We start from the raw sequence: 23,080 nt of genomic DNA, 5'->3' as shown, positions 1-23,080 counted from the left end.
GCTCTCTGGTTGCAGTTTTATTTAAGGATCCTTGAAGCATTTCAAATACTTGAGGGGACACTAGAGGGGGGCAAGAGGTGAGAGAAACTCTTCCTGCCCTTTCATCTGCACCAGCTATTTATTAAAGTGCATTTAACATGTGTGCTTGGATTCTTCCCCACTTGACGGGTTTCCTCTCTGGCCACTTTCTGGACTGAAGAATGGGCTCCAAGGGATGGCTCCTGTCATCTAGTGGCTTCCTGATGTATGGCGGATTGCTCCTGGCTTTCAAATTTCCACACCTTGAAAGATGCCCAGGGAGCCTATGAAAAGCCCAAGACCTGGCTGGGCGCGGTGGCTCAGGCCTGTAATCCCAGCACTTTGGAAGACCGAGGCGGGTGGATCACCTGAAGTCAGGAGTTCAAGACCAGCCTGGCCAACATGGCAAAACCCCGTCTCTACTAAAAAATACAAAAAAAAAAAAAAAAAAATGGGCTTGGTGGCAGGTGCCTGTAATCCCAGCTACTCGGGAGCCTGAGGCAGGAGAATCGCTTGAAGCTGGGAGGCAGAGGTTGCAGTGACCTGAGATTGCACCGTCGCATTCCAGCCTGGTGACAGAGCAAGACTCCATCTCAAAAAAAAAAAAAAAAAAAGAGAGAAAAGAAAAGCCCAAGACCTCAGGGCCATCCCCAAACCTACTGTTATCAGATTTTGAATCTATCTTTTTTTCTCTTAAGAGACAGGCTCTCACTCTGTTGCCCAGGCTGGAGTGCAGTGGCATGGTCATGGCTCACTGCAGCCTTGAACTCCTGGGCTGAAGTTCCTGAGTGGCTGGGACCACAAGTGTGTGCCACTATGCCCGGCTAATCAATACTTATTTATTTTTGTATAGACAGAGGTCTCCCTGTGTTGCCCAGGCTGGTCTTGAACCCCTGGGCTCAAGCGATCCTCCTGCCTCAGCTTTCCAAAGTGCTGGGATTACAAGCATGAGCCACTGCACATGGCTGAGTTTGGGATTTTAACTTGCTTTCCAACACATCCTCTCAGCCAAATGTTTCCCAAACTTAAGTCATTTGCCTTCCATTGTCATGATTTTTCCCGTACTCATATGCCAGGTGAAATGTGATTTCCTCAATATTTCTTTAAATTCATAACTAATATAAATGGAACATTGGTATCATTTGCCATATGAAAAGGAAGTCAAAAAGAAACATTTAAAAATTTATTTCCAGGAATTCCACCTAAAACAATCTTCTATATCATTCTATACTTTGGAAAACAGTACTTTGGGAGTTCCTTCTGGACACTTTGCTGTGATTCAACACCACATTCCCGGTTTGAAATTTGATTCCTTTTCTAACAGGTGTCTATGTTTCATGCAGAACTTCCATAGTTCCTTTTGCTGAAGATGCCTTAATAGTGATGCATGGTCTCAATTAGCCATTGGTGTAGGCCTGAAAAAAGAGTGGAGACCAGAAACATCTTACAGTGCTGATAATTATTAAAGAAGATTCTAAGGCCGGGCGCAGTGTCTTACGCCTGTAATCCCAGCACTTTGGGAGGCTGAGGCGGGTGGATCACGAGGTCAAGAGATCGAGACCATCCTGGCCAACATGGTGAAACCCCGTCTCTACTAAAAATACAACAATTAGCTGGGTATGGTGGCGGGTGTCTGTAGTCCCAGCTACTCAGGAGAATGAAGCAGGAGAATCACTTGAACCCCAAAGGGGGAGGTTGCAGCGAGCTAAAATCACGCCACTGCACTCCAGCCTGGTGACAGAGCGAGACTCCATCTCAAAAATAAGTAAATAAATAAAAATAACACAATGTCCCAACTAGGACTCTTTATGGATCAGAAATTTTAGCTTGACTAAACAGGCTTGTTGTGGTTTTTTGATTTTTGTTTGTTTGTTTGTTTCGTTTTTGAGACGGAGTTTTGCTCTTGTTGCCCAGGCTGGAGTGCAGTGGCACCATCTTGGCTCACTGCAACCTCCACCCGCCGGGTTCAAGCGATTTTCCTGCCTTAGCCTCCCAAATAGCTGGGATTACAGGCACGTGCCACCATGCCCGGCTAATTTTGTATTTTTATTAGAGACAGGGTTTCTCCATATTGGTCAGACTGGTCTCGAACTCCCGACCTCAGGTGATCTGCCTGCCTCAGCCTCCCAAAGTGCTGGGATTACAGGCGTGAGCCACCACATGCAGCCCAACAGGCTTGTTTTAAAGTTGCTAATTGAAGGGTAAAATATAGAGAGCAAAAATCAGTCACATCCATAGGAAAGGCTGAATTCCAAAACAACTGAAAATCAAAAACCATTTCCTTTTGAAAGATAAAGACATGATGGGAAATAATGATCCATAATGATCGTAATTCTGTGTCTTGGAAAACAGACATCAATGGATGACTGGTGCAGAGCACTCCTTCTGCATCATTACCAGTACTTACCAGATCATCTGTCCACATATAACCTGATGGATACCATAGAAACAAGTTAAGAAATGATTCAAAAGTTATTCAGATAAGTAGATGTATGGAATACCTAACAGATCCCTAATATCATTACATTTACGCAGCAAAATAAAAATTCTGGAGGACAGAGGCCGGGCACGGTGGCTCATGCCTGTAATCGCAGAACTTTAGGAGGCTGAGGCAGGTGGATCACTTGAGGCCAGGAGTTCAAGCCCAGCCTGGCCAACACGGTGAAACCGCATCTCTACTACAAATACAAAAATTAGCCGGGCTTGGGGACGCGGGCCAGTAATCCCAGCTACTTGAGAAGCTGAGGCATAAGAATCGCTTGAACCCGGGAGGCGGAGGTTGCTGTGAACTAAGATTGCGCCACTGTACTCCAGCCTGGGTGACAGAGTGAGACTGTCTCAAAAGAAAAAAAGAAAAGGGCTGGGCGCGGTCGCTGATTACAGGTGTAATCCTAGCACTTTGGGAGGCCGAGGCGGGCAGATTGCCTGAGCTCAGGAGTTCAAGACCAGCCTGGGCAACACGGTGAAACTCCATCTCTACTAAAATACAAAAAATTAGCCGGGAGTGGTGGTGCATGCCTGTAGTCCCAGCTACTCAGGAGGTTGAGGCAGGAGAATTGCTTGAACCCGGGAGACGGAGGTTACAGTGAGTCAAAATAGCACCACTGCACTGGATGACATAGTGAGACTCCATCTCCAAAAAACAAACAAGCAAACAAACAAATTCTGGAGGACAGAAGAAAGAGAAGAGTGGGTTAAAACTCCTTTGATGTCCAGCTACTTAGCCCCTTGTGATGCTTTTCAGAATGATATGATAACCAACACTGGGTTGTGTGTGTTACTTACTGGGAAAGACGTGAAATATAATCCAAAATGTAAAGGATGCAGAAATCAAATCAATCAAGCTTCTGCACTGCTAAAACAGACCAAAGCAAACCAATTCCACTCCTGGCTGAGCACACCAACTATTTGAAATGTTCCCACACTAGCTGTGCACCCCACTGACCTCCAGGGATTTGTGCTGTGGGTGCCTGTGGAACCAGAGCCAGCACCTCTGCTCCAGAAGCTGGGGCTTTTGTTTTGCGTAGTCAAATCTTTCAATGTTATAGTGATGGGACAATTATGTTTTTTACTCCTCTGTCCCCAGCTCCACCCACCCCACCCCAAAACCAGTTTATTTATTTATTTAAAAATTTTTTTAGACACGGGGGTCTCCCTATGTTGCCCAGGCTGGTCTTGAACCCCTGGGCTCAAGTGATCCTCCCGCCTCAGCCTCCCAAAGCTCTGAGATTACAGGTGTAAGTGACCATGCCCAGCCAAAATCAGAGTTTTTATTCAAGATACAACTTACATTATCTCAGTTTTCTGTCCATATAATTTCCTCAGAATCCATTTCAACCAAAAGTAATTTAAATTCCCACTGGTTTCTCTGGATACACTTCAATATAACTATTTTATGTATTATTTTTCGAGACAGGGTCTCACTCTGTTGCCCAGGCTGGAGTGCAGTGGTGCAATCATAGCTCACTGCAGCCTTAAACTCCTGGGCCCAAGAGATCCTGCCTCAGCCTTCCAAGTAGCTGGCTACAGGTACACACCACCACACCAGGCTAATGTTTATTTTTTGTAGAGATGGAGGTCTTGCTAGGGGGCCCAGGCTGTTCTTGAATCTTGGTCTGAAGCCATCCTGCTGCCTCTGTCTCCCAAAGTGCTAGGATTACAGGTGTGAGCCACTGTACCTGGCAAACTTTATAATTTTAAAAGTGAATCCTTAATGTCAGTTTCCTTTAAGAAAACTTTTTAAATTAAAAAGTTGTATTAATTGATAATATACAATATCAAGATACAAAATGATGACAGTTAGAAGGGTTAGATTGCTTGAGTGGCAACTGAAACTTTGACCTTGGGAATCCGCATCTGGAATCACACACCTTCTTTTCTTTTGCTACCAGCCCCGCCTTCCAGACCCTGTTCTACTACTTCATTGAGGCTTCTAGACCCTCACCTCCATTTTTCCGAAGTCTTATTTTTCTGCCCTCTCATAGTTTCACAGTGTTTCATGTTTCAAACTGGAACATGAGTTTACCGTTGACAACCGTTTCCTAAGAGCTTTCTAACCTCCTCACCATCTTTGCTTAAATCATTCTCCAATCTGGAAATGACTCAGCATTTACAGAACTAAGCTAGTGGTTTAACTGCCTCTCCTCATTGAATAACGTATTTCCCTAACAAACCCTCTTATCACTATGAGTTTGTTGTTGTTGTTGTTAGAGATGGGGTTTTGCCATGTTGCGCAGGCTGGTCTCAAACTTCTGGGCTCAAATGATCTGCTCACCTTGGCCTCCCAAAGCACTGAGATTACAGGTATGGGCCACTGCACCTGGCCTTATCACTATGTGATGGACAAAGAACCTCTGAGAAGCTACTCCACTTGCTCCAGTCTTCATCTAGGAAAGGGTGAAACTGAAATCTGAGCCCAACCTTCTGGCTCTAAAGTGTGTGCTCTGACTCACACTACACAGATCGGGCTTTCCCTACTGGCTTTATTCTCATGGCTTTACCAATTTGCATTATCCTCCTAGTTTACTTACCTGGTCTTCATCATACTTTACACACCTGACCTTTACATCTGGCCTTCAGACTTAGCTTTCCACTTCTGGTTGTACCCACTGTTCCTTACCCAACTAGTGGCCTTAACCTTCTGGTTTTACCAATCTGGCCATAGCTTCCTGACCTTGTGCCCCGGTCTTACCCCCTAGTCTTACCTACCAGTTCTTACTTACCTGGCCTTAACCTCCTTGCCTTACCAGCCTGTTTCTATTAACCTTCTGGTGTTACTCACCTGGTCTTAACCTCATGGTCTTACCCACTGTGCTTACCCACCTGGTATTATCCACCTGGTTTTGATCTCCTGGCCTTAGCAATTAGGCCTTACTCACCTGGCACTAGCTTTTGGCCATACCACTTTGCCTTACTTACCTAGAGTTTCTACTTGGCCTTATCAGCCCCCTAGTCATACTCACCCAGTCTTATTCTCCTGGCCTTGCCCACTTTGCTTTAACCACCCTGCCTTAACTGGGTGCTCTGTCCATCTAGCCTCACACACCAGGCCTCAGTCACCTGGTCTTACTACCTGCTCTTAACCTTGTGGCCTTTCCCTCCAGCCTTTCCCCCTGCCCTTATCCAGCAGGCCACATCCACCTTTGGTCAGTGACTGGCTTACAGGTCCCCAGCACTGTTATCTTTGCACCAGAGCCCACTCTCACCTAATCTCCGTGTGCTGGTGCTACGTCAAGTGTGGTGGTGGTTAGGAGTCACCTTCCGTGTGAGGCCAAGTGTTCTGGCTCCCGTTGTCCTTGAAGTTGCATCTCAGGCTTCTGGGCATGGCAGAGCCTGCGTTCCTGTGACTCAGCTGAGGCCAGTGTGATGGAGACTTCCCGGCAGCCTCCCAGACCTGGTCTCTCCAAGGTCAGATCTTGAAACTTCTGGGCGCCCATGCGAGTGCCTGGCCTGGTGTGCCGACTTGCTCTTGGTCTGCGAAGCCTGTGGACACATGGTCAACATGAAACCACCTTAACCCGCTTCCCATCAGGTCTCGTGGGAGGGATGGGGCAGTGCCTGGAGCACAGAGAGGCTCAGGAAAGGGCAGTTCAACTGGTTTCACTGTGGTGGATCCCTCATGGGGGTCTTTCTAGCCCAAACTGGGTGTGATCCTGGGATAGTCAAGAGCTCATGGGAAGCTCTTGTTTTTCTCATATTTTATAGGAATGTGGAGTTTTCAGGAAGTCCAAAAAAGTGCCCAGTGGTCTTGTCAGGCTTTGAGTCTTGGCCACCTGACTTGTTGCCAGTTCCCTTCACCCCTGGTGACCCCTAACGTTTATCTGGGGTCTCATCATGGGGTCAGAATTTGTTACTTTAGTTTCTTTTATGAAAGAGTGCATTTGGGTGTATTTGAATTGTTTATTTTATACTCTATGAAGTCAATAAACCCATTCCTATCACCCATCCCACTGCCTGAGCTAAGGGGCCTTCCACAGTTGACCTGGAGAGTTCAAGTGCACTGCACTCGAGTGCGCTTCTGGGTTGAAGCTGCCACCTGGTACTCCCAGAGCCTGTGCCTCTGAGGCTTCCTCTTAGGTTGTGGATCCGTGGAAGAGCTCTGCCCCTGGGAACTGACATTTCCCTTAGAATAGGGACAGAATGGAAGGTCTTGACTTGCATTTCTGGAGAAGCCAGATAAGGCTGACAATTCCTGTGAGATTCCTTCTTAGGATGCTTGACTATGTGTTCATATTCTGTATTATAAACATATGCTACTTTTCATTTAAAATTCTATTTTTGAAAATTTTCCTCTGTTATGAAAACTTTCTTGATTTTTAATGGATTCTCCAAGTCATAACCATTTTCTAGGAGAGTGTGGCATTTTGGTAACTGGAAGTAAGCACAGTTTCAGCATTGCTCCAAAGACTTAGGCGTTCTTCTGGTTGTTGGTGGAGTTTGCATGTCAGTCATGTATCTGCTTCTGATATTTTATAGAAACATTTGACAAGGATGATTTTGCTAACATTTGCCTTGCAGTTCTTCTAGATATTGTACTTATTATTATTATTATTTTCTGCATGTTGGTCTAATTGAAGGCAATGGAGAAGTAAGTCTTTATAGATCAAAATCTTAGTTCTAGAAAAGGTGAGGGGGCCTATTTTGGAAATACATCCATTCATAAATATATTGTTTGATGTATTTATGAATTTGATGATATTGAAGCCTCTCAGTACTCTCAATTACCCTTATGGGTAATCTTAGGGCTTATAACATTTAGGAGACACCTGCAGATCCACAACAATAGCTTTGTTTATTGTGATTTCTAAGTTATTTATATGATTTGCAAAGGTTCAGAAAATGTAGAGTAATGTAAGAAGAAAGAAGAAAATAAAGATCACATGTATTCCTTCTGCCCAAAGATAATGAACACCTCACAATGCTGTAGACTCTTCTAGGAGGCTCCTGTGTGGCCAGCCACAGTAATGCTGTTTATTTATTATTTTATTATTATTATCATTATTTGAGATGGAGTTTCGCTCTTCTTGACCAGGCTGGAGTCCAATGTTGCGATCTCCGCTTGCTGCAACCTCCGCCTCCCAGGTTCAAGCAATTCTCCTGCCTCAGCCTCTTGAGTAGCTGGGATTACAGGCATGCACCACAACGCCCGGCTAACTTTTTTGTTGTTGTTTTGTTTTTTTTGAGACAGAGTCTTGCTCTGTCCCCCAGGCTGGAGTGCAGTGGCGGGATCTTGGCTCACTGCAGGCTCTGCTTCCCGGGTTCATGCCATTCTCCTGCCTCAGCCTCCCGAGTAGCTGGGACTGCAGGCGCCCAAGACCACACCCGCTAATTTTTTGTATTTTAGTAAATACGGGGTTTCACCATGTTAGCCAGGATGGTCTCAATCTCCTGACCTCGTGATCCACTGCCTCGGCCTCCCAATGTGCTGGGATTACAGGCGTGAGCCACCGTGCCCCGCCAACTTTTTATATTTTTAGTAGAGACAGGGTTTCACCATGTTGGTCAGGCTGGTCTTGAACTCCTGACCTCAGGTGATTTACCTGCCTTGGCCTCCCAAAGTTCTGGGATTACAGGCATGAGCCACCGTGCCCGGCCAGTAATGCTGTTTAAAATGAAAGAAGGCTCTACAATGGGGCCATGACGCACACCGCATATGAAGTGGGCATCTTCCGTGTCATTAAGTTTTATGTATGTATTCTAATAGTTCTTGAGGAATCTGTATTTTTCTGTTCCTAGAGGAATCTAGGGAGGAAGTAAGGTGGAGAGGTTAAAGTCACAGCTCTTCAATGATCTTATAACTCACAGAGTTTCTGTTTAAGTCCTCAAAGTGACACTGTGATGAGCATCTGTAAATGTGTGTATTTGTGCTCTCCTGGCCACTTTCTCAGATGACCTTCTAGGCAGAATTGCCAGATCAAAAGGGTACACACCTTGGAAGCATTGATGTGGGATGCCTGTCTTTCTTTCTTTCTTTTTTTTTTGTGACAGAGTTTTACTCTTGTTGCCCAGGCTGGAGTGCAATGGCTTGATCTTGGCTCACTGCAACCTCCGCTTCCGGGGCTCAAGCGATTCTCCTGCCTCAGCCTCCTGAGTAGCTGGGATTACAGGCATGCACCACCATGCCCGGATAATTTTGTATTTTTAGTAGAGATGGGGTTTCTCCATTTTGGTCAGGCTGGTCTCAAACTCCCAACCTCAGGTGATCCACCCACCTCGGCCTCGCAAAGTGCTGAGATGACAGGTGTGAGCCACCGGCCAGTCTCATTTTTAAGACTGCAATGGTGTGGAGCTGTGATAGTTTGTGCAAGACGGTTGAAGTGCAGTTTATTATAATATTGCTAAAGGCAAACTTGTGGAAAAGTCCACTTTGTCCTGAGAAGAACTGACTTGCAGGAGGTCAAGTGAGGTCCTTGACAGTGCTCTGAGCCATCCTGTCCACTTCCTATGTGTCAGGCAGACTATGAGCCCAAAGGTCTTGAAGTATTATGGTTTTAGGTTTTGTTTAAACATTAGTTATTTCTGATTTTTCTAATTGTTTGCATATACAATCTCTTTTTACTCTTAACAGTGAGACTCTAGTAAGTGGTCTCTTGATGCTTACTGTAACTTTGGGGATGTTTGAAAGTGGTGACTGAGTCCCCCACCTGGTCTTCTGCTATGTCACTTGGCCCTGCTGGTCCATTTGTTTTTGGCCAGTGCCAGTTTGGGAGCCAAACCTTGTCACCTTGGCAGGGCAGAGGGGCTTAGAGGACTTGACCTCATATCTGAGCAAGCTTGTGTTCTCCCTGAAGCCTCCTGGTGCCTGGCAGGGTTCAGGTGCTGCAGGCCAGTCAAGCCGACACATAATATTAACCATCACAGGGCCACTTGTGCCTCTCTTCTTCTTCCTCCTGCTGCTGCAGATAATCCATTTTCAGATTTCCTCTGTATGTATCAGGGTTCTCTAGAGAAACATATGCATTTGTATGTAAGATATAGAAAAGATTCATTTCAAGGAATTGGCCTGTGTGATTGTGGGGACTGGCAAGTCTGAAAGGTGCAGGACAGGCAGGAAATGTGCAAGAATTGATACTAAAGTCGCGGCAGAATTCCTTCCCTCTAAAACCTCAATTTTTGCTCTTAAAGCCTTCAACTGGTTAGCTGAGCCCCACCCCCGTTATTGAGATATATGCGAAGTGTTTGTGCTTATGTAGACACACACAAATATATGCATATTAGTCATATGTGTATATGAGAATATATAGACAGTGCCTAGCACATAGTGGGCACTCACAAAAATCTACTATTAGCCATGTGCGGTGGTGCCCACCTGTAGTTCCAGCTACTTCTGAGGCTAAGTCAGGAGGATCTCTTGAGCCCAGGAGTTCTTTGAGTTCAGCCTGGGCAACATAGTGAGATCTTGTCTCAAAAAAGAAAAAAAATATGCTGCTATTAGCTGCTATTATTATTGTTCTTTTCATTAGTTCAAATCTTTTTCCTTCCTCCACGTAACAATTGCCGATCCTTGGTTCTGGTTGTCTATAGTTATATGGAGGGAGGGGAAGATTTGAGAATAGTGTTCATATCTTTCCCTATATTTCCTCATTTAATCCTGAGCCTGAGTGGAGGGTGAGGCTGTGTCAGGGAAATAAGGAGACGTGGGAGTGAGGCCATGCGCTTGTGCTGGGCAGGACTGTGCATGGGGCGCACCTGTGAGGTCGAGTAGGAGAGACGTCGGGTGCTTCTGGGGGTGGAGATTAGATTTGCAGATTGGGGAGTAGGTTAGATGCCCTCCCTGGGCTCTCAACGTGGAAAGGAGGCTGGGAGTGGGCAGTGGGGCCTGGGGCGTTAGCAGTTGGAGGTGGGAAGACAGAGAAGAACGAGAAGGCCCATGGAGAAATGGCATTCCCACTCCAGCTTTCTGCAAGGTTGTATCATTGAAGTTGTGCATGTGAGCCTTCTAGATGTGCGGGTAGAGGGGTAAGACTGGAGGAGCAGGGCCGAGTCAAGGCTGGGTAGGACTTGGGTGACACCAAATGAAATTAGTATTAAAGCCAGACTTGTGATTTGAGCTCAAATTCAAACAATTAAATTCTCTTTTATCCATTTTCAAAGACGAACAGGCTCCTTTGATGTGAAACAGACTGGTTGTGGACTCAGGGAGAATTTAGAAAAGAAATTAATTGAGTTTGGATCTGTTTTACAAAATGTATGATTTTTAAAATAAATCATTTCTACTCTTTATTCAGTGTGTGCATTTCCTGACCTTTGTTTTCATTTAAGACAGGACAACAGTTCTGAGAGCAGTTTTGGACGTAAGTCTGTTAAGTAAGATATTAATCTCCTTAATTACGGAAATTACCTAGAAACCTTTATTTTTATTTTAAAGTAATACACACATCATTTATTAATTGTTGTTTCCAGATATATTAATTACAAGCATGGTATTAGACAGCATTGGAAAAGTATTTATGTGGTAAATAAAATAACTTCTAGTTGGCAAGGAAAGTGAAAAACAGGATAAGTTCAAGCAAGACAAGACTCGTGTCTGTGTTTCAGAACCTTCAGATCAGCCTAGAACCTTCTGAGACAAGGATTCTGAAAACTTTCAGTCTTTATTTGCCATTTTATCTTCAATGCTGTTTCTTCAATGCTGTTTCTTCAATGCTGTTTTTAAAAGCTGGTTCTCTTGCAACCCCTGGTCCCCCAACACTGCCCTGATAGGCCAATTGTCTAGGCAGCAGTTGTGGCAACAGCTGGAACTGCCTGCACTTTCTGGGCACTAGTGCTGGCATAAGGACCTTGCCAATCATGCTGAGCAGGAATGCCTAGCTTCCGTTCACGCGACCCTCCCAAAGGTGGCTCAGATCTGGAAGGTCCAAAGCCCATCTCGTGGCACATTAGGTATGAACCCCAAGTGTTTATACCTACTTTTGAAGTAGGTTGTTGTCTACTTTTGAAGCCTTGCATTTTTACATGGTCCACACCCATATCCATAGCAAAATAATAGTTAATATCAGATAGCTAACACTCACTGGGTGCTTGCTGCCTGCCAGGCACAATCCCCACCTGTGATTTAATTTCCATAACTTTGTGGAGGTGATAATATTGTAACTCCCATTTAACAGATAAGGAGAGTGAGGCACAGAGAGACTCAATTACACACATAGAGGCACATGCTCAGGCAACACGTGGCCAGTGCAGATAACAGGAAAATTCACTGCTCTTCCCTCTCATAATACATTTTAATATTATGGAAATGTGGTCCTTGAAAAAGTGGCCATTGAGCACTTACCAGGTGCTAGGGATACAATTCCTCTGCAGCTTGCATTCTAGTGGGGAGAGACAGGAAACAAATGCTAAAATGTGCAGGATGCCAGGAGTGGCCCATTCCCTGAAAGAAAAGGAAAGGGGAGAGTGGTTGTGTCAGGAGATTCTCTCTGATAGGGCAGCATCTGAGCAGAGACCAGAGGATATGAGGGGAGTGAGCAACAGGGCTATTTGTGGGGGAAGACAGTAAGTGCAAAGGCCCTGAGGCAGGAGCGTGCCTTTGAAAAGAAATGGCAAGGAACGGCTGGAGGACAGCAAGGGCAGGGAGGCTGGGAGGAGACGGAGGAAAGGGCAATGAGATCCTAGAGGGCCCCGGCCACACTGAAAGAAGCTCCTGTGAGACGGAGACTCTCAGAATAGTTCCCTTTTAAAGTCACCTGAAACCAGGTGTCAGTGCCTGCCTGCCTGCCTGCCTTCCCTCCTTCTTTCCTTCCTTTCTTTCTTTCTTTCTTTCTTTCTTTCTTTCTTTCTTTCTTTCTTTCTTTCTTTCTTTCTCTTTCTTCTTTCTTTCTTTCTTTCTTTCTTCCTTCCTTCCTTCCTTTCTTTCTTTCCTTCTTCTTTTTTTCTTTCTCTCTCTTTCCTTCCTTCCTTCCTTTCTCTCTTTCTTCTCTTTCTCTCTCGCTTTCTTCTCTTTCTTTCTTCTTTGTTTGTTTCCTTCCTTCCTTCCTTCCTTCCTTCCTTCCTTCCTTCCTTCCTTCTTTCGAAGTCTTGCCCTGTTGCCCAGACTGGAGGGCAGTGGCACGATCTTGGTTTACTGCAACCTCTGCCTCCTGGGTTCAGGTGATTCTCCTGCCTCAGCCTCTTGAGTAGCCGGGACTACAAGTGCCCGGCACCACACCCAGCTAATTTTTGCATTTTTAGTACAGACAGGGTTTCACCACATTGGCCAGGCTGGTCTTGAACTCCTGACCTTGTGATCCACCTGCCTCAGCCTCCCAAAATGTTGGGATTACAAGTGTGAGCCACCACGCCCGGCCCTAGTGCCTTTCTTACTTCCAAACACATGTTTCTGAACTGCATAAGGAGCTTGGAGGGCTGATGGCAGCCAAGGCTAAGTGCCATTGTGAGCACTGTGAGACTCTAGCAGAGTTCTGGGGTCCTTGTCGCCCCAGGTGACTCTCAAATGGGAGCAGCTGCCCTCCAGTTGCAATGCTGGTCTCTGAGATGAGTGACTGTAATGAAGAGATTGATGATAACCCCATGTCCTCAGACCTTCATTGTTTCTGCGGAAGGGAACTGGGAAAGTCTTCCACCAAGGAATCTTTTGTGAGGCAGTGAGCTTGCCTTCATGTTTTCTGTAATTCCTCCCATTCTCCCATGTGCTTGTGGCAAGAGGAGGACGTGAGGATTGTGTTAAAGGGTGATGAGAGAGCAGGAGTGGTTGCAGTTCTGGAAAAAGATCTAATAAAACACTTACCTGCCTGAAGGCAGTGCGCTGAAATGAAGAGGCACATTCAACAGCATTGTCATACATTGGACCTGTGAGGGGTGTTATTGAATTGACCACTTGGGATGTTTAAATGTTTATTTAAAGTTGCCCTTGGCTATAAAGCCTGAAGTGGGTGTTGGAGTAGTCAGCGACTAACCCAGGATGGATTTGTGCCAATACACAAGTGACAACATCTTTCACAGCTGAAGAGTCGGAGGATAAAGCCATGCCCACAGATCGTTGTCACACAGGTATAACCTTACATTTTCCAAAATAGTCTTTTAAGTGCCAGCATTGTTGAGTGGCATGCACTTTTTGAATTATGTAATCTGGGCATATTGTATACCTTTATTTTAAAAATTTTGTTTAAAAATGCCAATCACGTTTATTTTACTTTATACATATAAGTAACATTTTTTCTATCATATATAATTTAATAAAATCCAATCTCACTGTGAACACTGTACTGCTGAAAATTCATTTTTACTATAAAATAGAATTCTGTAAATTGCTTTAAGAAAGCATTTATTGGCTGGGTGCGGTGGCTCACACTTGTAATCCCAACACTTTGGGAGGCCAAGGCGGGCGGATCACGAGGTCAGGAGATGGAGACCATCCTGGCTAACACGGTGAAACCCCGTCTCTACTAAAAATACAAAAAATTAGCTGGGCGTGGTGGCGGGCACCTGTAGTCCCAGCTACTCAGGAGACTGAGGCAGGATAATGGCACGAACCAGGGAGGCAGAGCTTGCAGTGAGCCAAGATCGCACCACTGCACTCCAGCCTGGGTGACAGAGCGATATTCCATCTCAAAAAAAAAAAAAAGAAAAAAAGAAAACATTTATTTATATAGTACTTATATATTATCTATGTACTTTTTCCCAGACACACACAGTGAACAAGTGATCACTGGGCTCCTTTCCCAGGCACAGTTTTTGTAAGTAATTGTGAATGCAGGATACCTAATATCTTTGATCATTTAAGTTTTTACATAAAACTAACTCTAGTAGGAGAAAAACAAAGGTGCATTAAGTCACGTTCACATATCTTATGTAGTCACTTTGATTGTTTCCTTGGATAATGATGCTCTGGACAGAGTGCTATTGAGTTCTCTTAGTTCCTTCCTTCCTTCCTTCCTTCCTTCCTTCCTTCCTTCCTTCCTTCCCTCCTTCCTTCCTTCCCTCCTTCCTTCCTTCCTTCCTTCCTTTCTCTTTCTCTCTCTCTCTCTCACCCAGGCTGGAGTGCAGTGGCATGATCTCGGCTCACTGCAACCTCCGCCTCCTGGGTTCAAGAGATCCTCCTGCCTTAGCCTCCTAAGTAACTGGGATTACAGGTGTGCACCACCACACCTGGCTAATTTTTGTATTTTTAGTAGAGACGGGGTTTTGCCATGTTGGCTGGGCTGGTCTCAAACTCCTGCCCTCAAGTGACCCGCCCGCCTCAGCCTCCAAAAGTTCTGGAATTACAGGCGTGAGCCACTGCTCCTGGCCTCTTAGTGCTTTTGAATGAAATAAAAACCCGTAATTATTTTAAGAAGTCTTCTATGTAAAAATTAGAACTAGGCTGGGCGTGGTGACTCACGCCTGTAATCCCAGCACTTTGGGAGGCCGAGGTGGGTGGATCATCTGAGGTCAGGAGTTTGAGACCAGACTGGTCAACATGGCGAAACTCCATCTCTACTAAAAATACAAAAATTAGGCGGGCATGGTGGCGGCGTGTGCCTGTAGTCCCAGCTACTCGGGAGGCTGAGTCAGGAGAATTGTTTGAACCTGGAAGGTGGAGGTTGCAGTGAGCCAAGATCGCCATTGCACTCCAGCCTGGGCAACAAGAGTGAAACTTGGTCTCAAAAAAAAAAAAAAAAAAAGAAAGAAAGAAAAAAAATTAGAACTAAACAGGTGTTCTTATCTGTCCAACATAGACTGGTAGGCTCAGAGGGAGTATTCCAATGTTCGGAAACTGAATACTTTATTTGAGGTCAACAGAAAAGAAGTTGAGATCAAGTATCATGTTTTGTCCTGGAGCCAAATATGTAGACTTTGTTGTTAAGCCTGGCTTGACACTGGACCTTTGATTGATGTTAACTGTGACTCACCCTCTCTTGCCTCCTTTCAGTTTCTAAATTCTCTCTGCTTGGGTCAAAAGTCATTGTTTGCCAGAAGTTTAATAGAGTGTGCATTGTGTGTATGTGTGTGCATGCCAATATGTATGCAACCCATACAATGCCTGGAACACCAATTTAACTTCATATTTTAACAGACCATGATTCCAACATCATGTCAAAGTCTTATATGTTAAAAGTTCTGCGTCCACATTAGAAGGTACTATGGATCACTGTGTAGCCCATGCCAAATGGCACATGAGCTCTCTTTCTCCTCTGGGTCCTGATATTTTAAACAAAGAAACGGTGTGCCATTATGGGCCCTTGATTCTGTGCAAAGTCATTGATCGTTACCCATCCTTGAGGTTTTTTCTTGAGGCAGAGTCTTGCTCTGTTGCCCAGGCTGGAGTGCAATGGCGCGATCTCGGCTCACTGCAACCTCTGCCTCCCGTGTTCAAGCGATTCTCCTCCCTCAGCCTCCCAAGTAGCTAGGATTACAGGCACCTGCCACCATGCCTGGCTAATTTTTGTATTTTTAGTAGTGACAGGGTTTCACCATGTTGGCCAGGCTGGTCTCGAACTCCTGACTTTGTGATCCACCTGCCTTGGCCTCCCAAAGTGCTGGGATTACAGGCGTGAGCCACCATACCTGGCCCCATCCTTGACTTTTAACATGTACAGAGCAACCAATAACGAGTCCTTCCTCAAAGTAAAGCCAGTGAAAATGAATAATAAATGTCTAAGACTTTGTGGTTAAACCTAACTCCACACTGAGGTGGGTCCTGTCCCTGTTGATCTAAATTTTCCTCCACTAGGGGTCTAATTTGGAGCTTCCCTACAGAGGATTGTGTGCTGCATCCTCAGATCCACGGCGCAAGGTTTTTTCCAAGTGTGAAAAGAAGATAACAGATAGGAAAGAGCTATCCAGAATTGGTGTGGGCGCTGGTACCAGGCCTGGCCGTGGAGAGGACTCCCCCATATTTAACCTAGGCCATCTATTTTCTGCAGCCTTGCTGCTTAAAATGGCATCTGGGAACCAAGGTACCATGAGGATCAGCATCAACTGAGAACAGCTTGTTAAGACGCGAAGTCTCAGCCCCACTCCAGACCTGCAGCACTGTAATCTGCAGTAGGCAGGATTCCAAGGCAACTCTTGTTCACATCAGAGTTTGAGAAGCAACTGTTCTAGAATACACTAGGGAGCCATGTGAGATCTCAGGGTCAAGTATAGAGTGACTTGAGGTTTGTCCGTGGTTGATAGCTCCTCAAATAAGATAGGCCTCCCAGGTTAACTAATTTCAGAGCAATTTTTTAGATTTAGAAAATTGGAGTCAGGCGCAGTGGCTCACGCCTGTAATCCCAGCACTTTGGGAGGCCGAGGCGGGCAGATCACCTGAGGTCAGGAATTCAAGACCAGCCTGGCCAAAATGGTGAAGCGTTTTCTCTACTAAAAATACAAAAATTAGCCAGGAGTGGTGGTGTGCGCCTGTAGTCCCAGCTACTTGGGAGGCTGAGGCATAAGAATTGTTTGAACCAGGGAGGAGGAGGCTGCAGTGAGCTGAGATCTTGCCACTGTATTCCATCCTGGGTGACAGAGTGAGACTCTGTCTCAAAAAAAAAAAAAAAAAAAAAAAAAGAAAGAAAAAGAAAAAGAAAAGAAAAAAACAAAAATTGGGTTCATTTTGGGTTTTGTTGCACAAATATACATATTTAAGCACCTGTTAGGTGCAAGGCATTATGGCCTGAGGGGAGGTGGTTTGGATATTCATAATGGAACGAGATTCCTAGAATACGGAACAAAGCTGCAATGTTTAAACCATTTTTCTAAACTTTTGTGTAATTCAGCATTGAATCTCCTTTCTCATCTTTACCTATTATAAGTCCAGTTAAAATGAGGGTAGACGTGGATGGTGAACTGAAAGTAGCAAAGTAGACAGATGCAATGGTGACTACAAATCCCACTTTCTGATTTGAAATGTGGGATTGACAGCAGTTGAAAAATAAGGATTAGGTCTATAATAAACTGTCTTTATTAATGAGCTATAGTTTGAGTAATTAACACAAATTCAGAATAAGTAGTACCATTTAATGAGTTTATGTTTTTAACAAGTACATTAAATTAATTAGAAAGGCCTCATGCACACTTCCTGGGAAGCTAGAATAGCTGATCATATTCTGCTAATGTGGAGGGAGGTTCCCCCAAGAACAACAGGGACAATGGCATGGGAAAGGCTGGACGTCCTTCCCGGCTGATGTTTTACACCTTTCTTCTTGGGTTGATTATTTTTTTCCTATGTAGAAGATTTCCTTGGACTTGGCCTTCAGAAAACCTAAATTTAAAGTTCAGCTTTATCAAGGGAGCCTGGACGAATGGTTACATTAACCTCTTTGTGGCCTTTGAAACATACATAGAAAATATCAAGGGATAGATGTAAAAATGAGGATAAAAACATCTAAAGTGCTAAGTAGAAAGTGACTGAGTAGAATGGAAGCCTGTAGAGCAAAAAAGTTAGATTGAGGTTTGAGTGGGTGGTTTATGCCTGTAATCCGAGAAATTTGGGAGGCCAAGGTGGGAGGATTGCTTGAGCCCAGGAGTTCAAGACCAGCCTGGGCAATGAGCAAGACCCTGTCTCTATAAAAAATTAAAAATTAGCTGGATGTGGTGGTATGCACCTGTAGTCCCAACAATTTAGTAAGCTGAAGAGAGAGGATAGCTTGAGCCCAGGAAGCTGAGGCTGCAGTTAGCCACATCACTCCAGCCAAGGTAACAGATGGAGATGCTGCCTCAAAAAAATAAAGTTAGATTATATTTGCATGAAGGGCATGTAGTTAGCCTACAGGTATGATGCTAGTGCTTATTTAATTTTCTGAAATCTTTTAGAAGAAGGCTGCTGGAGCCACATGGGGTACCTGTGTCCTTTTGGCTGTGGAGTTTGCGCAGGAAGAGGTTTGGAGATCCAGGAGCCTGAAGTCAGATGACAGGTGCCTTGACCTCTTTGGCATGTCTCTTTGGACTCTGTGAAAGTTATTTAATTGCTGTGGTTTTCTAGAAGAATATGAAGATAATTGTAAGGTGCCACATGCACTGCTTGGACTCTTACAGTTCTGACAGTTATTCCTGACAAATTTCAAAACCAAAGTCTGTTTCTACTTGTAGGATATTTCTAAGATATACCCTGAGAAATTAATGACAATGGAGAAGACTCTTGTTTGCCAGAATTTATTGTAGAATGGAAATAAATACAGAGTGATGAGTGAACCAGAAACTGTAATTACCCTAGAAATACATATTCTTTTTCTTTTCTTTTTTTTTTTTTTGAGACAGTGTGTTGCTCTGTGGCCTAGGCTGGAGTGCAGTGGCACAATCTTGGCTTACTGCAACCTCCGCCTCCTGGGTTCAAGTGATTCTCCTGCCTCAGCATCCCAAGTAGCTGGGATTACAGGTGTGTACCACCATGCGTGGCTTATTTTTGTATGTTTAGTAGAGATGGGGTTTCACTGTGTTGGCCAGGCTGGTCTCGAACTCCTGACCTCAAGTGATCTGCCAGCTTTAGCCTCCCAAAATGCTGGGATTACAGACGTAAGCCACCACGCCTGGCCCAGAAACACATATTCTAAAAACCAACTTGAATTAGCAGCAGAGATGTATATCCCTTAGATATGGTATTTTCTTTCTTTCTTTCTCTTTCTCTTTCTCTCTTTCTTCCTTTCTTTCTTTCTTTCTCTTTCTTTCTCTCTCTTTTCTCTCTCTCTCCTTTTTTTTTTTTTTTTTTTTTTTTACAGCGTTTTGCTGCAATGCCCAGTCTGGAGTGCAATGGCATGATCTTCACTCACTGCAACCTCTGCCTACTGGGTTCAAGCAATTCTCCTGTCTCAGCCTCCCGAGTAGTTGGGACTACAAGTGCACGCCACCACGCCTGGCTAATTTTTGTATTTTTAGTAGAGACAGGGTTTCACCATATTGGCCAGGCTGTTCTCGAACTCCTGACCTCAAGTGATCCACCTGCCTCAGCCTCCCAAAGTGCTGGGATTACAAGAGTGAGCCACCGTGCCGGGCCAGATACGGTATTTTCAATGTTTCAAAATAGTGCATTGTGTTCTCACATTTTATAATCCTATTTCTGAAAAAACAATTGTTTGTTAACCTTGTAGCTTATTCCAAAGAAGCAGCTTTGGAGGATTTGCAGAAGTGGAGTCATGGGAGGGCATTTTCTGAGCTCTATGGGCCCTGGTGATTGTCAGACACTCAGAGGATCCTTTAAAAGTTTCTAGGACTAGGAATGGAAAGAGAGAGGAGCCAGGTTAAGGCAATCAGGTGGCGATGGCAATGCCCAGTGCAGTTAAGTGCTTTGTTCCTGTATTTCATCCAGACTTGCTGTCGAACCTGGACAGGAGCCGAGGAGGTGGGAGGCAAGGGCCAGTGCATGTAGTGGGGTTCAAATTCCAGTTCTACCCCTTCCTAGAGGAGGACTTGGGCAAATGGAGTAGCTCCTCTGAGGTTCTCTGTCCATAATATAGTGATAAGAGGGCTTTCTGGGGGGAAGGTGGTATTCAGTGAGGGGAGACAACTAAACTATTAGCTTAGTTCTGTAAATGTTCTCCAGTTCCAGGTTGGAGAATGATTCAAGCTAGCAAAAATCATGAGGAGGTTGGAAAGCTCCAATGAAACCATGGTCAGTGGGTGATAAGCGTGTGTTGCAGTTTGATAACATGAAAGACTGAAACTGAGAGAGAGTTGAAAAATAAGTCTTTAGAAAAATAGAGTTTAGGGACTGGAAGCCTCAATGAGGTAGAAAACCAGGGTGGAGTAAGGAGGAACTGAAAGCAAAAGAAAAGCACGTGTGTGACTTGAGTGAGATTTCCAAGGTCAGTTTCAGTTACCACCCAAGCAATCACTAACCCTTCTAAATTGTCATTATTTTGTATATTGATATGGTATTTTATTAATTAGTACACTTTTTTTTCAAGATAGAGTTTTGCTCTGTCACCTAGGTTGAAGTGCAATACTGTGATCATGGCTTACTACAGCCTCAGCTTCCCAAACGATCCTTCTAATCTCAGCCTCCTGAGTAGCTGGGACCACAGGAATGTGCCACCTTGCTTGTCTAACTAAAAAAAAATTTTTTATTTTAGACATGGAGTCTCACTATTTTGCCCAGGTTGGTCTCAAACTCCTGGGCTCGAAGAATTTACTTGTTTTAGCCTCCTAAATACCCTTGGATTATAGGTATGAGCCACTGTGCCCAGTCTAAGTAAAATTTTAAGAATCTCCTTTTCTAAAGAACATTGAATTTGTTGATAGTAAAGTTTTAAAATTGGGAAGTTATATTGAAATGTATCTGGTGCAACCAGTGGAGTTTAAATTATTTTTGACCAAAATGGATTCTGAAGAAATGGTATGGATAGAAAACAAAGAATGTAAGTTTTATCTTGAATAAAAACTAGTTTTCAGGGTGGGGTGAGTGGAACTGAGGGTAGAGAAGGGTGAGAAAGCAAATATAATAATTGTCTCATCTCTATAACATTTAAAGATTTGATTAAGTGAAACAAAGCCCCAGCTGCTGGAGCAGAGGTTCCACTCGGGTTCCACAGACACCCACAGCCCAAATCCCTGGAGGTCAGTGGGGCTCACAGTGAGTGTGGGGATGCTTCTAATAGTGGGTGTGCTCAGCTGGGAGTGGGTTTGGTTTGGTTTGGTTTGGTTCAAAGGCAGCAGAAGTCTGCATCTTAGCTGTCTTAATGTGAATGTGGGGTCTTGTGACAGGGTCTCTTCTGTATCCTGGGGGTGGATCTGCACTCTGCCTGATGGCCTAGCTACTTTGCCAGACCCTGCCTGCTCTGTCTTCACCAGGTTGCTCCTGCTGTGTATGATTACAGCCTTGGCATGGGACTGCATTTCCCTTGTTTAATGTTGGTGCTGGGAAGCCCTCTTGCAACCACTCCTTTAATATCCTCCTCTCTCCTGGGAGAAGCTGGAGAGAGCTACAGGTCATGAGGTCCTCCTCTGGGAGAAGGGAGATGGAGAGAAACACCAGATATGCCTCCATCTCCTGCAGCTGTTTTGAGTTTGATTTCTTACTCTATTTGAAGGAAATTTTTTAGAATAACAGATACATGTATAATAAACACATTTTCGAACCTAAAGAGGGAAAGTAGCAACGGGGTGGAAGTGAGACCACTGAAATTCACTGGCTCCATGTGGGAGCTCAGGGCCATAGTGTCATCATCTACAAATGGCACTGAAGTTTCTCCTGCCATTGATACAAGTTTGCAGTAGATGTTATTTCTGCATCATTTGCATTTTCAGTTATGATACTTCACCTCTTTCTCAGTATCATACACAATTCAGTGTTGACTATGATATTCTGAAAAGCACACAGGCCGGGCATGGTGGCTCATGTCTGTAATCCCAATGCTTTTGGAAGCAGAAGCAGGTGGATCCTCGGTGCCAGGAGTTTGACATCAGCCTGGGTAACAAAGGGAGACCCCAGTTCTTTATTTTTTGAGATGGAGTCTTGCTCTGTCACCCAGGCTGGAGTGCAATGGTGCAATCTCATCTCACTGCAACCTCCACCTCCCGGGTTCAAGCCATTCTCCTGCCTCAGCCTCCTAAGTAGCCGGGATTACAGGCACGCACCACCACCCCCTGCTAATTTTTTAAATTTTTTTGTATTTTTAGTAGAGACGGGGTTTCACCATGTTGGTTAGGCTGGTCTGGAACTCCTGACCTCGTGATGCACCTGCCTCAGCCTCCCAAAGTGCTGGGATTATAGGCGTGAGCCACTGCGCCTGGCCGAGACCCCATTTCTATAAAAATTTTTAAAAATTAGCCAGGCATGGTGGTGCGTTCCTGTGGTCTCAGCTACTTGGGAGGCTGAGGTGGGAGGATAGCTTGAGCCTGGGAGGTTAAGGCTGCTGTGAGCCATGATGGCTGCAGTGAGTCATGATAGTGCCAGTGCACTCCAGCCTGAATGACAGAGTGAGACTCTGTCTCAAAAAAAAAAAAAAAAAAAAAAAGAAGCAAGCAAGCAAGCACACAGATGAGTTTAGTAGTTGGACATTAAAGGAGTTTTAACCAACTCTTTTATTTCTTCTCTCTCTTAAAAAACTATATGTTGCCGATAAGAAATTCTATTTCTTCTGTCATGTAGAATTTTTATTTTGCTCCATAAATGTAATGACATTGGGATATCATGGATCTGTTTTCTGTACACCTACTTATCACTTAAATAACTTTTGAATCATTTTTCAACTTGTTTCTATTATATCCATCAAGTTGTATGTGGACAGATGATTTGGTAACAACCAATGCTGGCACAGAATGAGTGCTGTGCACAGGTCATCCATTGAAGTCTGTCTCCTGTCATGTCTTTGTCTCTCAAAAGGAAACTGTTTTGGAACTCAGTCATGTTTGGAATTCTCAGTCTCAGTTTAAGCATAAGCCTCTCCTGTGGATGTGGCTGAATTTTACTCTAGATACTATCCCATTCAATTAGCCAGTTTAAAACAGGCCAGTTTATTCAAAGCTAAAATTACAGCTGCATAAAGAGGTAGTTTGGACTCTGTATGTCAGGAATTGAGTTGTTTTTTGTGGTATTCATTGCTATGTTCAAATAAATGAACCTGAAAGATGTGACTTTTTCATCACTGCAGATGCCGCAGTAATAGGGATATTTAACTGGTAGCACCCAGAATAACAGATGTTCTTCTACACTGAGTTTCTTGGC

The 23,080-nt window shown here is 44.4% G+C and overlaps 2 long non-coding RNA genes across 2 annotated transcripts in view; one reads left to right on the top strand and one right to left on the bottom strand.

The window, feature by feature from the left end:
• Positions 1-1,188: 1,188 nt before the first annotated feature.
• On the bottom strand, positions 1,189-12,197 carry LOC101151048 (uncharacterized). Its single transcript, XR_174283.4, has 3 exons — positions 11,792-12,197; positions 5,724-6,000; positions 1,189-1,433 (listed from the first exon to the last, which is right to left on the bottom strand). It is a non-coding gene; the product is annotated as an uncharacterized lncRNA (long non-coding RNA).
• A 4,280-nt stretch (positions 12,198-16,477) lies between these two features.
• The window catches only part of LOC109026154 (uncharacterized), a 101,177-nt gene continuing 94,574 nt past the window's right edge, over positions 16,478-23,080 (top strand). Inside the window, exons 1-3 of the long non-coding RNA XR_002005097.3 lie at positions 16,478-16,595; positions 18,235-18,335; positions 20,885-20,970. This is a non-coding gene — a long non-coding RNA (uncharacterized lncRNA). The remainder of the gene's footprint in view (positions 16,596-18,234; positions 18,336-20,884; positions 20,971-23,080) is intronic.

Source organism: Gorilla gorilla, chromosome 2 (genome assembly GCF_029281585.2).
Source record: "Gorilla gorilla gorilla isolate KB3781 chromosome 2, NHGRI_mGorGor1-v2.1_pri, whole genome shotgun sequence".
NCBI lineage: Eukaryota > Metazoa > Chordata > Mammalia > Primates > Hominidae > Gorilla > Gorilla gorilla.
The sequence above is the reverse complement of the archived record's forward strand: the minus strand, read 5'-3'. Positions and strand labels throughout refer to the sequence as shown.